Here is an 18,689-nt window from a genome sequence, read left to right on the forward strand (position 1 = left end):
TCTAATTTAACCTTGAGAGCATTGTTCTTCATTTAGCCTTAATTAATCACTAAGTCATTTCTAATAGCAATTATTGTTCTAGTGATATTGGCTTAAGTGTGTTGGAACTTGATGATCATACTAAGGATATCTAGATAAGAATTAAGATCACAAGTTGTTGATTAACACTTATGTGTTATGCCTAATCTTGGTTAATTTGTCATTAGGCGTAATTAATCACAATTAGTGTTTTTATGACCAAAACTCAATTGAGTATGGAGAAGGCAACTATTCTAAGCATGTTGAGAAATATTTCATGAATTATAGATGTTGGGAACTAGTTAAACTTTATTTGGTCAAAAACGGTGACAGAAGAAACTGCGGTCGCACTGCGGTTGACCGTGGTGGCGACCGTGCAACTTGTTTTCACAAAACTGCGTTGCAATTCAGTTTGGGGTTTCACGGTTGACTATGCGGTCGACCGTACCTCGACCGTGTGTTTACCTGAACTTTTAATTTCATTCTTAATCCTATGTTTGACTTGGTCGTTTGCAAGATAAAGTATGGATTAGTGACCTTGCGTGTTTTATGTTAAGATGTCAGTCATCACTTATGCATATGTATGTGTCATCATCAAAACATATTCTTTGGTTAATTACACTTTGGTTAATTATATTTAAGTTTATTGTTTAGTGTATTAACCCACATTCAACCAACAATATATCATATTAAGATATATTAGTACATCATGTTATCATGATAATGTAACAATTTAACATCTCATTAGATATAATAACAATGAGATTAATTACATTTAACAAGATCGTTAACTTAAAGGTTCTGAAACAACATGTACATGTAACGACTAACGATGACTTAACGACTCAGTTAAAATGTATATACATGTAACGTATTAAGATGTATTGATACAATTTTGAAAGACTTCGTGTCATATATCAAAACACTCATACTTAACAAAAATGGTTACAATTACATTCCCATTCATTTTCATCGACAATTCTACTCGTATGCAACCGTATTCGTACTCGTACAATACCTAGCTCATAAATGTATTTACTATTGGTATATACCAATAGAAAATACCAATGATCAGCCATGAATGATTAAAATACATGATAGCAACTTGTGGGAACCATCCTTTGTCATTAACCATGACTTATGAGTAACAAAACAAAACTTAAACATCTTATATATCTATATCTATATCACGTCTCATATACACACACCCTTAACCATTCCATTTCTATTTTCTCATCTCTAATCTCTTTCTAATCTCCTACTTACTCAAGAACACTCAAAAATCCAGTAAACAAATCATTATCATCATCAAAAACCAAGCCTTAAACACCATAGAAAGAATCACTCAAGAACACTTCAAGATAGTCATCCAATTTCAAGAAGTTTACTTCCAATCTTTTGATCCATTCCAACAACACTTGAAAGATAATAAACATCCATTCTATCTCAGCAACTTTTCATCTCATAATCAAGGTAATAAACTTATTCAAGCTTTGGTTCAATTCTTATAAACATAACTATCTTAATTCGAGTAGAAATCTTACTTGAACTTGTTTTCGTGTCATGATTCTACTTCAAGAACTTCCAAGCCATCAAAGATCCTTTGAAGCTCAAGTTTATTTTTCATCATTCCAGTAGGTTTACCTACTATACTTTAGGTAGTAATGATGTTCATAACATCATTCGATTCATATATATATATATATATATATATATATATATATATATATATATATATATATATATATATATATACATACATATATAACTATCTTATTCGAAGATTTAAACTTGTAATCACTAGAACATAGTTTAGTTAATTCTAAACTTGTTCGCAAACAAAGTTAATCCTTCTAACTTAACTTTTAAAATCAACTAAACACATGTTCTATATCTATATGATATGCTAACTTAATGATTTAAAACTTGGAAACACGAAGAACACCGTAAAACCGGACATACGCCGTCGTAGTGAAACCGGGGCTGTTTTGGGTTAGATAATTAAAAATTATGATAAACTTTGATTTAAAAGTTGTTCTTCTGAGAAAATGATTTTTCTTATGAACATGAAACTATATCCAAAAATCATGGTTAAACTCAAAGTGGAAGTATGTTTTCCAAAATGGTCATCTAGACGTCGTTCTTTCGACTGAAATGACTATCTCTTACAAAAATGACTTGTAACTTATATTTCCGACTATAAACCTATACTTTTTCTGTTTAGATTATTAATCTTTGGTTCGATATGAAACCATAGCAATTGGATTCACTCAAAACGGATTTAAAATGAAGAAATTATGGGTAAAACAAAATCAGATAATTTTGCTTGTTTTAGCTACGATAAACTTTGTATCAAATCTATACTAACCATAACTTAACTAACTTATATTGTATTATACATGTATTCTAACATATATTATGTAATCTTGATAGACCATAGACACGTATACAATGTTTTGACATATCATATCGACGTCATCTATATATATTATTTGGAACAACCATAGACACTCTATATGCGGTAATGATCAAGTTAGCTATACAGGGTTGAGGTTGATTCCAAAATAATATATATACTTTGAGTTGTGATCGAGTCTGAGACTTGTATACACTGGGTCGTGGATTGATTCGAGATAATATATATTGATTTATTTTTGTATTACTAACTGTGGACAACTAATTGTGGACTACTAACGTTGGACTGTTAACTTAACAAATTTAAAACGTCAAAACGTAATAAAAATGTTGTGAATATATTTCGATCATATGTTGATATATATGTATATATTTGTTATAGGTTCGTGAATCGACCCGTGGCCAAGTCTTATTTTCCGGCGAAGTGAAAATACGTGAAAGTGAGTTATAGTCTCACTTTTTAAAATCTAATATTTTTGGGATGAGAATACATGCAGTTTTATAAATGTTTTACAAAATAGACACAAGTACGCGAAACTACATTCTATGGCTGAATGATCGAAATCAAATATGCCCCTTTTTGCTTGGTAGCCTAAGAATTAGGGAACTGGCCCCTAATTGACGCGAATCCTAAAGATAGATCTATTGGGCCCAACAAGCCACATCCATTGTTGCGGATGCTTTAGTACTTTGAAATTATCATGTTCGAAGGATGTCCCGGAATGATGGGGATATTTTATATGCATCTTGTTAATGTCGGTTACTAGGTGTTCACCATATGAATGATCTTTATGCAGATTGCTATATGCATGCATGTGGTTTATGAGAAATGGAAATATGAAATCTTGTGGTCTATTATTACGAATTGTTAAATATATAGATTAAACCTATAACTCACCAACATTTTTTGTTGACGTTTTAAGCATGTTTATTCTCAGGTGATTGTTAAGAGCTTCTGCTATTGCATGCTAAATAAAGACAAGAATTGGAGTCTGCATGCTTGTATTATATTGTTTAAAAACTGCATTCGAAGAATTAAATCGATGTGTAATATTATTGTAAACCATTATGTAATGGTCGTGTGTAAAACGTTATATTTTAGATTATCATTACTTGATAATCTACGTTATATTTTTAAACCTTTATCTACAAAATTAAAGGTTATGGTTTGTTTTTAAAATCGAATGCAGTCTTTGAAAAATGTCTCATATAGAGGTCAAAAACCTCACAACGAAATCAATTAATATGAAACGTTTATAATCGATATGAACGGGACATTTCAGTATTTGCTTCATTTTGTAGGTTTAGTAATTAAGAAGGCAATGTAAAAAGAATGGAAGAAAATGTACTTTAAAACGGCAAAATATCAAAAGACACTCAAGAAAAATGGCCTGCCAGTGAAGGAGAAAAACGGCCGGCCACACTATGGTGGACGGCCTGCCTGATGGAAAACGGCCTGCCAATTAAACGTGCTGATTAAACGGGCTGCCTTCAAAATGGACGCCCAACTGCCAATTAAACGAGCTTATTAAATGGCCAACCATAAAATTGGACGGCCTGCCAAGAAATCAGTCGGCCTGCCATAAATGGCCTGCCAGGCCAGGAACACTATAAATAAAGCCATTTTGCTCCATTTGAAGACACACTCAATTTTACTTTTCAATTTACCTTTCAATAGTAATTTAGTGAGTAGTTAGTTAGTTTTTACGGAGGAAAATTCCGGAATTGTAGCAATTTCGGGCAAATCTGTAATCACTTTTCAGGTTTTAATCTAAACGCTTTTCTTTTATATTTAAATATGTGTTATTATTATCCATGTTTGAATATGCGTTATTGTTGGGATTTAACAAGTTTGAAACTCTTAAAACCATTTAAGAATCATTATAAAACGGAAGCGTGAAATTACCAATTTAACTTGTTATCTTTAAACCAATTAAAGCTAAATCCCATCTTGGATCAAGTTGTGAAATGATGCTTACTAATTAACAAGAAAGGAAGAGTTTTATACCTCCTTAAAACAAGTTTAAGGGCTGCTATAAGTCGTGAATGATGATGAAGAAGATGACCAAACAAAATACCAAAACACCCTTGAGTCTTGCTTGACCTTGATCACCTTAAAACCTAAGCTTGAAACCCACCTTTCTGCCTTGAAATACTTCGAACAGCAGCTCCCAAAATGAGCAGAATGTTTGATGAAATTGATGAGTTTATAGCTTCTAACTTGAAGCCTCAAGTATAGTATACCCCAAGCTTTAATTACCAACACCACCCTTTGTATTGGTTAGGATTTTATGCACTTAAATTAGCTAGTTACCAAGCAAGACCACTTCCTTTTGTGACTGAAAATGGTTCGACCAGAACCTGTCCAGAAAACAGGAAAGTTTCGGCCAGCAACTAAAACACCAAAGGAATGAGAGAAATCCTTGCACTTATGTGTTATATCTTGAGTCTTTCTTTGGTATATTAAAACTAGCATGCACTTAGGGAGTTGTGGTCTTTAAAAGTCACAAGAATAAGCATGGGTGGACTCTTCTTGGAGCCTACAAAACTGCCCACACTTACACATTTATTTTATACAAGATTCAATTTTATAAAACTTGTATATAAGTTTATAAAACTTATATAAAACAAACATGTATTTGTTACTTGCAACAATTTTTATAAACCATTTTATAAAATATAACACAACATAATTATTTAAACCTATAAATAATTACATATAAATTATCCAAATAATTTATCCCAAGTGATGATATTTTAGAAAACCGATTTTCTAAAATCCAAGTGTCGCGTATTTATTTAATGATCCATTCGTTAAGATTAAATACTTATAAGGTGTCGGTAAGCTTGTTATTGGGTATGACCCGACTTGGATCATGATATATTAGCCACATTAATTTAATATGTCTCTCGGGCATACGAAATACCTTCAATCTCCCACTTGCACGAGAAACATAAGAAATTAATGCAAGTGATGGATACCACCTAACTACCGTCCATCACCCCAATATGTTATGACTTTGTGCCATTCAATAACATCATCCCTTGCTAGTACCCAACTCGAATTGATATATAGGTGAATCTTTTCATTATATCCTTTCATCCTAGATGTCATGTCAAATCCAAGAGATACAGAGTGACCACTCTCTTATAGATTTAACTTTATCAGGCCTTAGACATCTGACTCTCAACGAATAAGAGGGACAAATTCCATCTTGACTACATACGTCCTAGATACACACTTTGTATTATACCTGAGCTCTTCCTTATGTACTACCATATTTCAGAATAGCGAAGGAAAGAATCAAGGCATAATACTCGGTGGATATCAGGACCCAATATGTATCTCAGGTCAGAGGATACGATGATATTCGCCTTTACTCAAGATTACATGTGATCAACCACAAAGGCTCCATACAGTAAATCTTGAGAGCGGGTCTTCCAATATTTGTATCCCACAAATATCTATGAACCTTGGTAGCAACCCTGCCCCACATTCAACCCGTGAATGTATACCAATCCAAGTTCATAATAGTCTAAACCTCACACTTGTTCTCACAAATGTGATCGACTACGGAATTTAGAATAATAACTTATTCATGGATAAAATATGCAAAATAGGAACTTAACTCAAAATAAATTAAACCATAATTATATTAATGAGTTTGAACCACTTCGTTCCGTTACAATACTTAAAACAGATCATGACCAATCACTAGAATATCGAAGCCCTAATGCACAAACATGTCCTTCATGTTTTGCTCCATATAAGAGTTTCGTGAGTGGATCCGCTATGTTATGATCTGTGTGAACTTTGCGAATACATATCTTTCCCTTTTCAACTTCATCCCTAATGTAGTTGAATCTCTGCTCAATGTGACGGGTCTTTTGGTGAGCACGAGGTTCCTTGATTTGAGCAATCGCACCTTCGTTGTCACAAAAGATCTCAAGAGGGTCTTGAATGGTAGGGACCACTCCTAAGTCGTCGATGAATTTCTTCATCCATGCAGCTTCCTGAGCTGCCAATGAGGCGGCAATGTACTCCGATTCTGTAGTGGATAATGCAACAACATCTTGTTTTGAACTCTTCCAAGAGACCGTACCTCCATTTAATTTAAAGACATAACCGGATTGTGATCGAGAATCATCTCGATCAGTTTGGAAGCTCGCATCCACGTAACCTTTTACAGCGAGTTCCTCCTCACAGACTCGTATATAAGAAACATATCCTTAGTCCTTCTAAGGTATTTCAATATACTTTTAACAGTAATCCAATGACTGTTTCCTGGGTTATTCTGGTATCTACTTGTCAAGCTAAGAGCGCATGACACATCCGGTCTAGTACATATCATTGCATACATGATTGACCCAATAGCAGACGCGTATGGGACATTCTTCATTCTCTCCTGTTCATCTTTTGTGGTGGGGCACTGAGATGAACTGAGAAGTGTTCCTCTTTGAATAGGTACCAAACCTTTCTTAGAGTTCTCCATCTTGAACCTTTTCAAGACCTTTTCAATGTATGCGCTTTGATTCAAACCTATCAATTTCTTGGATCTATCCTTGTAGATCCCAATCCCCAAAATGTATTTTGCTTCTCCAATATCCTTAATGGAGAAGCAGTTACTTAGCCAAGTCTTAACTCCTTGCATTTGTGGAATATCATTTCCAAATAATAATATATCATCCACATATAGTACAAGGAACATGACAGTGCTCCCACTAGCTTTCCTGTATACACAAGCTTCATCACCATTTTTAATGAAGCCAAATTTCTTGGCTTCCTCATTAAAATGATGATTCCACATTCTAGAAGCTTGTTTCAGTCCGTAGATTGACTTCTTTAACTTACATACTTTGTCAGGATGTTTTGGATCAACAAAACCTTCAGGCTGAACCTTATAGACATCTTCCTTAAGATATCCATTTAGGAAAGCAGTTTTGACATCCATTTGCCATATCTCATAATCATAATGTGCAACAATGGCAAATAATATCCTGATAGACTTTAGCATTGCTACAGGTGAAAAAATTTCATCGTAATCAACCCCTTGAGTTTGAGTGAAACCTTTTGCTACAAGTCTAGCTTTGTATGTATCTAAGTTTCCATGTATGTCGGTTTTCTTCTTGAAAATCCATTTACAATCAACTAACTTGGAGCTAGTAGGTTGTATAACCAATTCCCAAACTTGGTTGTCATACATGGATTGCATTTCAGCTTTCATGGCTTCCTGCCATTTATCTTTATCAATCCGTGATAAAGCATCTTGGTAGTTTGTTGGTTCATCCAAATCAACCGTATAGCAACCATCCACGAGAAATCCATATCTCTCAGGAGGATTACTGATCCTACCAGATCTACGAATGTTTTGTATACTTTGATCACCCATGTGATCATTCTCAACATTTTCATGTTGAGTGCTAGTGTCAACCAATTGTGTATCATCTACTTGATCTTGAACCTCTTCAAGATCTATCTTCCTTTCACTATTACCTTCCATAAGGAACTTAGTTTCAAGGAATTCAGCCTTCCGAGCAACAAATACATTATGCTCGAATGGATCGTAGAAATAGTATCCCATATCATCCTTGGGATATCCTATGAAGATACACTTCGTGGGTCAAGCATTCAACTTATTAGGGACGTAACGCTTAGGGTAAGCTTCACATCCCCATACCTTTAAGTATGATAGAGATGGAGGTTTTCCAAACCACATCTCATGAGGTGTTTGTTCCACTTTCTTGGTTGGGGCCATATTTAGAATACGAGCCGCGGAGCTTAGACAATAACCCCAAAATGATAGAGGTAATGAGCTTCTTGCCATCATAGATCGAACCATATCCATTAGGGTTCAGTTTCTCCTTTCGGACACTCCATTAAGATGGGGTGTTCCGGTGGAGTAAGTTGTGAGATAATCCCACAATTTCTAAGATGATCCTGGAAGGCATCGCTGAGGTATTCACCTCCTCTATCGGTACGAAGCACCTTAATTGTCTTGTTGAGTTGATTTTGTACTTCGTTTTGATATTCTTTGAATGCTTCAAAAGTTTCATCCTTGTGTCTTAATAAGTAGACATATCCGAAATGACTGAAGTCATCAATGAAAGTAACGAAGTATCTTTCACCATTCCTAGTCATGGGCTTAAAAGGTCCACATACATCCGAATGTATTAATCCTAATAAGTCTTTAGCCCTTTCATAGGTCCCTTTGAAAGGTGCTTTAGTCATTTTACCTTGTAAACAAGATTCACATACATCAAACGAATCCAGCTCACTTGATTTTAAAAGACCATTCTTTTGAAGTGTATGCATTCGATTCTAGTTTATGTAACCAGGGCGACAATGCCATAAGTAGGAATCACTCAAATCCCTTTTGAGCTTCTTGGTGCTTGCTTGGTATATTGAGCTATCGAATGATGTGTTATCATGAACCAATTCATAAATACCATTCAAAGGCGAGGCCTTAAAATAGAACATATCATTCAAAGAAACATGGATATCATCATTAATAAAATTAAGATTAAAACCACATTGTCTTAAACGGGAAACAGAAATAATGTTTCGTGTTAAATCAGGTGCATACAAAACATTTTTCAATATAAGCTCCAAACCACTTGGTAGCTTTAAAACAAAGTCTCCTTGAGCTTTTACATTCACCTTTGCACCATTTCCCATGTAGAGACTTGTTGTTCCCGCATTTAGTTTACTTCTTATGAACCCTTGCAATGAATTGCAAATATGAGTTCCACATGTTGTGTCTAATACCCATGTATTAGAAGAAGTAATACTAAGCTCAACGTATATCATGTATACATTACCTGAGGTTTGCCCTGCCTCCCTCTTTGCATTCAACTCCTTTAGGTAGACCGGGCAGTTGCGTTTCCAGTGACCTATCACACCGCAACCAAAGCACGGATCTTCCTTGGGGTTTGCTTGTCTGGTAACCTTTTGCCATTTAGTGTTGTTGGTTGGGGCAACCATCTTCCCTTTTCCTTTGCCCTTATAGGTGGGTCCTTTCTTCTTAGCCACCTTTGGCTTAGAAGAGGATTCATCCTTGGATCCACCTTCTTTGATCATGAGCATGGGTGAAGGCTTTTTACCCATGCTTGATTCATCCGTTCTTAGCATGGCATGTAATTCGCCAATGCTCTTATCCCAATCATTCATGCTGTAATTCAACACGCATGTGTCAAACCTTTTGACAAAGAGTTAAGGATAAGGTCTGTGGTTAATTCATTAGACACGGGACTGTTGAGACGGTGCAATCGATCATTTGAGGCTTTTCATCTTTAGTACATTAGATGAAACGGATTGGGAGTTATTTTCCTTTTCGAGGATGGACCTCAATGATAGGTTATTAAAGTTGATTGGTGCATTTGGAATGTTGTTGTTATTGGCGGTCATCTACAAAATTTAACAAAGTTCATTTAAGTATTAATTTTAATTTAACATTCAATACCCTTTTAATCCAATTGATATATTAAATTTTAGAATCCAACGGTAAACCAAATTTCAGTTAGGTGACCTTTATCCCGTTATTTGATTTAGCTAGGTAGTCATTATATGGCAATTGCAATCCTTTTACAACTTCTAATGTATGGGATCATGCAATCCTTTTGCATGGCATATTTATCCCATCAACGCCTATTTATTCCTCATGCTTCGGTGACCCTAAGTTCATGATTCCCAAATCAAGTCGTCCTACTTGTGTAAACGTGTAAACTTAATATACAAGTGGTTAGGTGACCTTTATCCCACAAGCATGTGAAATTCACCTTAATCATATTAGTTTGTTCATGATGGTTAGGTGACCTTTATCCCATCATGAGTTCCCTAACATGCTTAAGTGTCACACAAAAGGATGGCGTTAAACTTGTTATCCTTGTTTGTAAAAGGGATTTTAAGTTTTCGTTTATCCTAGTTTGAGAAAACTTTTATGCCATACACCAACATGCATTTAGTGTGTGGTACTTATGAAAAACCCTTTTCATGTCTTGTAATTAGCCAATTACTTGATATAAACCATTTTATATATATATATGTGATTCTTTTCTTGTTCTTAATAACCATTTATTAAGGTCTTCAGTTGCTTTTAATTTAACCAATTAAATTGTCATTTTGCATGTCATTAATATGTCTAATTTAACCAATTAAATTGTCGTTTTGCTTGTTGTTATCTTGTAATTAATTGTATCAACCAAACATACAAACACAATAAACATACAAACAACCACACATGTAAAACAAGTTTGTTCACAATCTAGCCATTTTGGAGGACATTTGTTTAGCCGAAAACAAATGTCACCGGGTTAAGGGGTAATAATACAAAGTAGGAGATTTCAAATCTCCCACTTAACCTTGCATCCATATGCTCCTTGTGTTCTTCAAGTCTTCATCATCTTGTATCTTCATTTTTACAAAATATGTATCCTAATACATTTTTATCTAGAAAATGAAAATACAACCTATTCTATTTTACATACCAAATGTAAAACAAATTACATAGCCAAAATAAATATTACATGCCATATGAATGAATAATATTACAAGACATATGAATCATACAATTCATTCAAACATTCAACCGAACACAAGGTCAAGGCATAGATTGTGAACATCAACATGCAACCAAATATGACCAAATGGAAGCAACCCAAAACCCACTTTTGGGTCTATACCATTCGGCACTATGAATACACCCACCCAAACCCTTTTATTTTTGCATTCAACATTCATGCATGTTTATAGATTGCAAATATAGTGGGTTTAAAACAACAATTCGAAGCATATTTCAACAACTTCGGCTATAGATACCATTGTTGGGATTTAACAAGTTTGAAACTCTTAAAACCATTTAAGAATCATTATAAAACGGAAGCGTGAAATTACCAATTTAACTTGTTATCTTTAAACCAATTAAAGCTAAATCCCATCTTGGATCAAGCTGTGAAATGCTGCTTACTAATTAACAAGAAAGGAAGAGTTTTATACCTCCTTAAAACAAGTTTAAGGGCTGCTTTAAGTCGTGAATGATGATGAAGTAGATGACCAAACAAAATACCAAAACACCCATGAGTCTTGCTTGACCTTGATCACCTTAAAACCTAAGCTTGAAACCCACCTTTCTGCCTTGAAATACTTCGAACAGCAGCTCCCAAAATGAGCAGAATGTTTGATGAAATTGATGAGTTTATAGCTTCTAACTTGAAGCCTCAAGTGTAGTATACCCCAAGCTTTAATTACCAACACCACCCTTTGTATTGGTTAGGATTTTATGCACTTAAATTAGCTAGTTACCAAGCAAGACCACTTCCTTTTGTGACTGAAAATGGTTCGACCAGAACCTGTCCAGAAAACAGGAAAGTTTCGGCCAGCAACCAAAACACCAAAGGAATGAGAGAAATCCTTGCACTTATGTGTTATTTCTTGAGTCTTTCTTTGGTATATTAAAACTAGCATGCACTTAGGGAGTTGTGGTCTTTAAAAGTCACAAGAATAAGCATGGGTGGACTCTTCTTTGAGCCTACAAAACTGCCCACACTTACACATTTATTTTATATAAGATTCAATTTTATAAAACTTGTATATAAGTTTATAAAACTTATATAAAACAAACATGTATTTGTTACTTGCAACAATTTTTATAAACCATTTTATAAAATATAACACAACATAATTATTTAAACCTATAAATAATTACATATAAATTATCCAAATAATTTATCCCAAGTGATGATATTTTAGAAAATCGATTTTCTAAAATCCAAGTGTCGCGTATTTATTTAACGATCCATTCGTTAAGATTAAATACTTATAAGGTGTCGGTAAGCTTGTTATTGGGTATGACCCGACTTGGATCATGACATATTAGCCACATTAATTTAATATGTCTCTCGGGCATACGAAATACCTTCAGTTATGATATTACCATGATAGCTTTGAGTATTCCTATGTTGCCATGATAGAAACCTAGGTTAGAGTAGTTATGATTTTTTAGTTCGTTTACTGTTATTACGCTGAACCTCTGACTATAGTAAGGCTCGTACACTAGTATCTTAGGGATTGACCAACCAAGGTTGTGAGTGAGACTTGTCCACCCATATGGAATTAGCTACTTCATAGGACTAAGACCCTCGTTTATTCTGTACCCGAAGCATCTATGACCTTGGTATGGCCAGTGTTCCCGAGAGGCACGACCTTATGGGACACGGAACCTAGGAATTGAGACATGAATGACCTAGTATGCCTGATGACTGACCCAAGGAGACCTCTTAGGGCCTGTTATGATCCACTTAGCTGTACCCAATTGTATGTTCCATCTCCCATTGCATGTTCTTGTTTGATTGTTGCTTTAGGACTGGTCTTACTATATATTGAGTGCATCTGGTAGATTCTATCTGTATCATTGTCAGCGTAGCACTGTAACACTATATAATAAGTAGTGTAGTAGGATCTTTGTAGAATGATGATAGGTTAGTTAGTTTATACGGTTGTTGCCAACTTAGCCCGGTAGGTCCCCTCCTATTATGACTGTGTCCACTCGACATGGCATGTCGTTATTTTGTTTCCTAACAGATAACTAGGGTTAAGACTAGAGCTCGACTTCTGACACTACCTAGTGCTTAACTAAGGACAACCCTAGGTTTAGACACATTCTGATAGTGCAACCCTAGTGACATGCCAACCTTCGCATAAAGAGAACTCCGAGAGTTCGAAGATTGGTAGAATTGTACGATTGGCTCATCCGATCAGATCCATACTATCATATTTAGAGGCTCATCCTCATGACTACCTTTCCCTAGCCTAGACATATATCATGGACATCATTTCCTTGATCTGCACACTCCGGTATTCCTCCACCTTTTTACTTTTCCAGAATTTAGGAACTTGTTAGATAAAACTTAAACTACTCTTTTATCTAGACAGTTTAACCAAGAACAGTTATCCCTTTGAAATTCAATTCGTTAAACCATTCAAAAACATGACTGTAGGTCAACTTACTCTTTCTACCTTAGGAAGTGCTAATAAGATTAAGGCCCCGCACTTATAAATAAAAAATATTATAACCCTGCTGAGACCCGCTTGTCTACCTCGTTCCACGACAAACGTAATCGACTTTTTAAGCGATATCAACCATCTAAGAGACAACCGACTATATCACGCTCAAGTGCCGAAGCGGAATATTGAGGTGTTGCTAATGTTGTATCTAAATCATGTTGGATGTGAAACCTACTTCTCGAGTTGCACCGACTAGTACGCAAAGAAACCTTGGTTTATTGTGATAACGTCAGTGCTATCTTTCTTTCGAGCAATCTTATTCAACGTCAATGTACGAAACATACTTTTCTTCCTGCCTCCAGTCTGTCTTCTGCTGCTCCCAGTGCTTCCCTAGTGGCATCTTCACTCATGACAGACTCAAACATCGAGTCTTCATCATAGAGTTAGACATTCATTTCATTCGTGAAAAAGTTGCTCGTGGTCAAGTTCGAGTGCTACATGTGCCATCTCGTTATCAATTTGCCAACATCTTTACCAAAGGCCTCCCACGTTTATTATTCGATGACTTTCGGGATAGTCTCAACGTTCGTCCACCTCCCGCTTCGACTACGGGGGTGTATTAGCCAAATATTCTAGATGTATTTTATATATGTACATGATCACGTGTATTATCATAGATAGCAAGTGTATATCGAATGTATCCCTTATATTTCTAGAAGATTGTTTAGATGACAGGAGGTCACAACCGTGTATATATATTGGGTATTATCAATCAATGAAACACACAGAGCTTACAAAATCTATATTTTCTTTTTGCCATATATTGTTTCACGTTTTTGAAACCCCCGATAACACACCCATCAAATTTAACATTGTCACATCACTGTCATAATTTTCTCTCTCTTACAAAAAGTGCAAAATTACACTTCACGTCACCACTAAAACCCATCAAGTTAACAAATGGTCTAAAGCCAAACAAACCAGCAACCAACGAACCAAACTAAATGCTAACTTGAGCGTTAAATTTTGTGTAGGTCCCTGATCAAGCCAAAATCGACTTGAGTGCAAAGAGACAATACCATAACCTTCAATCGCCGGACCTCGGTTAGAGTTGAGGGGTGAATGGTGTTGTTGTGGTTATTTATCTTTTTCGGAGCCTCCACTAAAGTCGATGGAATATGTACTAGACTCATGAATTCCATATTAGCCCCTAAATGAGGCTTAAACACCCTATTTATAGGTGTAGGAAGTGACGGTTATTCCATAATACTATTATCATAACCGCCCACTAAGGGAATATTCCAGAATACAATAGTTATCAGCTGACGTGTATAACCCACGATCGAGTGAAAGTGGCTGAGCTGGAGTGAACATTCTGGAGTCATAATAGAGCGTTTGTTGTAGTGACCCAAACTTTTCCGAACCTTTCTATGATTATATGTTTATATTTACATGATTAAATGTTTTCAACATGTTAAGCAATCAAACTTATTAAGACTTGATTAATTGGAATAGGTTTCATATAGACAAATGACCACCCAAGTTGACCGGTGATTCACGAATGTTAAAACTTGTAAAAACTATACGATGACATATATATGGTTATATATATAGTAACATGATTTTATTATAAGTATGTATCTCATTAGGTATTTTAACAATGAGTTATATACATAAAAATGAGACTATTAAATTAAGAAACTCGAAAACGATATATATGACGATTATCGTTATAACGTCTTACTAGGTACATATGAATCATATTAAGATATTGATACACTTGGTTAATTATGTTAAATGATAAGTAAATATATCATTAAGTGTATTAACAATGAACTACATATGTAAAAATAAGACTACTAACTTAATGATTTTGAAACGAGACATATATGTAACGATTATCGTTGTAACGACATTTAATGTATATAGATCATATTAAGAGATATTCGTACATCATAATATCATGATAATATAATAATTTAAAATCTCATTTGATATTATAAACATTGGGTTAACAACATTTAACAAGATCGTTAACCTAAAGGTTTCAAAACAACATTTACATGTAACGACTAACGATGACTTAACGACTCAGTTAAAATGTATATACATGTAGTGTTTTAATATGTATTCATACACTTTTGAAAGACTTCAAGACACTTATCAAAATACTTCTACTTAACAAAAATGCTTACAATTACATCCTCGTTCAGTTTCATCAACAAATCTACTCGTATGCACCCGTATTCGTACTTGTACAATACACAGCTTTTAGATGTATGTACTATTGGTATATACACTCCAATGATTAGCTCTTAGCAGCCCATGTGAGTCACCTAACACATGTGGGAACCATCATTTGGCAACTAGCATGAAATATCTCATAAAATTACAAAAATATGAGTAATCATTAATGACTTATTTACATGAAAATAAAATTACATATCCTTTATATCTAATCCATACACCAACGACCAAAAACACCTACAAACACTTTCATTCTTCAATTTTCTTCATCTAATTGATCTCTCTCAAGTTCTAACTTCAAGTTCTAAGTGTTCTTCATAAATTCTACAAGTTCTAGTTACATAAAATCAAGAATACTTTCAAGTTTGCTAGCTCACTTCCAATCTTGTAAAGTGATCATCCAACCTCAAGAAATCTTTGTTTTTACAGTAGGTTATCATTCTAATACAAGGTAATAATCATATTCAAACTTTGGTTCAATTTCTATAACTATAACAATCTTATTTCAAGTGATGATCTTACTTGAACTTGTTTTCGTGTCATGATTCTGCTTCAAGAACTTCGAGCCATCCAAGGATCCGTTGAAGCTAGATCCATTTTTCTCTTTTCCAGTAGGTTTATCCAAGGAACTTAAGGTAGTAATAATGTTCATAACATCATTCGATTCATACATAAAAAGCTATCATATTCGAAGTGGTAAACTAGTAATCACTAGAACATAGTTTAGTTAATTCTAAACTTGTTCGCAAATAAAGTTAATCCTTCTAACTACACTTTTAAAATCAACTATACACATGATCTATATCTATATGATATGCTAACTTAATGATTTAAAACCCGGAAACACGATAAACACCATAAAACCGGATTTACGCCGTCATAGTTACAACCGGGGGCTGTTTTGGTTTGGATAATTAAAAACTATGAAAAACTTTGATTTAAAAGCTATACTTCTGGAAAAATGATTTTTTTTATGAACATGAAACCATATCCAAAAATCATGCTTAAACTCAAAGTGAAAGTATGTTTTTCAAAACAGTCATCAAGATGTCGTTCTTTCGACGAAAATGACTACCTCTTTTAAAAACGACTTGTAACTTGTATTTCTGACTATAAACCTATACCTTTTCTGTTTAATTTCATAAAGTCAAGTTCAATACGAAACCATGGCCGCTTAAATCACTCAAAACGGATTAGAAACGAAGAAATGGCGAGCAAAATAAAATTGGTAAAAACTACTCATTTTAGCTACGTGAAAATTGGTAACAAATCTATTCCAACCATAACTTAATCAACTTGTATTATATATTATGTAATATTGAGATACCATAGACACGTATACAATGTTTCGACCTATCATGTCGACACATCTATATATATTTCGGAACAACCATAGACACTCTATATGTGAATGTTGGAGTTAGCTATACAGGGTTGGGGTTGATTCCAAAATATATATAGTTTGAGTTGTGATCAATACTGAGATATGTATACACTGGGTCGTGGATTGATTCAAGATAATATATATCGATTTATTTCTGTACATCTAACTGTGGACAACAAGTTGTAGCTTACTAACGAGGACAGCTGACTTAATAAACTTAAAACATCAAAATGTATTAAAAGTGTTGTAAATATATTTTGAACATACTTTGATATATATGTACATATTTGTTATAGGTTCGTGAATCGACCAGTGGCCAAGTCTTACTTTCCGACGAAGTAAAAAATCTGTGAAAGTGAGTTATAGTCCCACTTTTAAAATCTAATATTTTTGGGATGAGAATACATGCAGTTTTTTTAAATGATTTACAAAATAGACACAAGTACGTGAAACTACATTCTATGGTTGAATGATCGAAATCGAATATGCCCCTTTTTATTAAGTCTGGTAATCTAAGAATTAGGGAACAGACACCCTAATTGACACGAATCCTAAAGATAGATCTATTGGGCCTAACAAACCCCATCCAAAGTACCGGATGCTTTAGTACTTCGAAATTTATATCATATCCGAAGGGTTTCCCGGAATGATGGGGATATTCTTAAATATGCATCTTGTTAATGTCGGTTACCAGGTGTTCACCATATGAATGAATTTTATCTCTATGTATGGGATGCGTATTGAAATATGAAATCTTGTGGTCTATTGTTACGATTTGATATATATAGGTTAAACCTATAACTCACCAACATTTTTGTTGGCGTTTAAAGCATGTTTATTCTCAGGTGAATACTAAGAGCTTCCGCTGTTGCATACTAAAATAAGGACAAGATTTGGAGTCCATGTTTGTATGATATTGTGTAAAAACTGCATTCAAGAAACTGATTTCGATGTAACATATTTGTATTGTAAACCATTATGTAATGGTCGTGTGTAAACAGGATATTTTAGATTATCATTATTTGATAATCTACGTAAAGCTTTTTAAACCTTTATTTATGAAATAAAGGTTATGGTTTGTTTTAAAAATGAATGCAGTCTTTGAAAAAATGTCTCATATAGAGGTCAAAACCTCGCAACGAAATCAATTAATATGGAACGTTTTTAATCAATAAGAACGGGACATTTCATTTGTCTAGGTAAGACGCTGCGCTATGGATTCGTGTGACGTATGATACAAGTGTTCGTGAAGTTAAATTCACACAAACATGCTTATTTCTAGGTAAAATAGGCGTCGCAAGTGATACGCGCAAGGCACGTGGCGAGCCTTGCGTGACGTACGCCGTTAGTCCCATTTAATTTCATTAGACTTATTATTATTTTGTTTTTGTTTTTTTATGAGTGATTATTAAAATAAATAATAAACTATATAAAATTCAATTTGTTAAAAATAAACTTACATTAAAAATCATAAACCTTGTCATAATAATAATAATATAACTAGATCCGGATCGGCCCACGCGATGCGGCGGGGCCTTTCCGACTCCGTATTCACATTTAACGTAGCGTTATATACTTACAGAATCAAAAACGCGGTGATGAGGGTGTGGTTGGATCCACGTGGTT

This window comes from Rutidosis leptorrhynchoides, chromosome 1, assembly GCF_046630445.1.
Source record: "Rutidosis leptorrhynchoides isolate AG116_Rl617_1_P2 chromosome 1, CSIRO_AGI_Rlap_v1, whole genome shotgun sequence".
Taxonomy (NCBI): domain Eukaryota; kingdom Viridiplantae; phylum Streptophyta; class Magnoliopsida; order Asterales; family Asteraceae; genus Rutidosis; species Rutidosis leptorrhynchoides.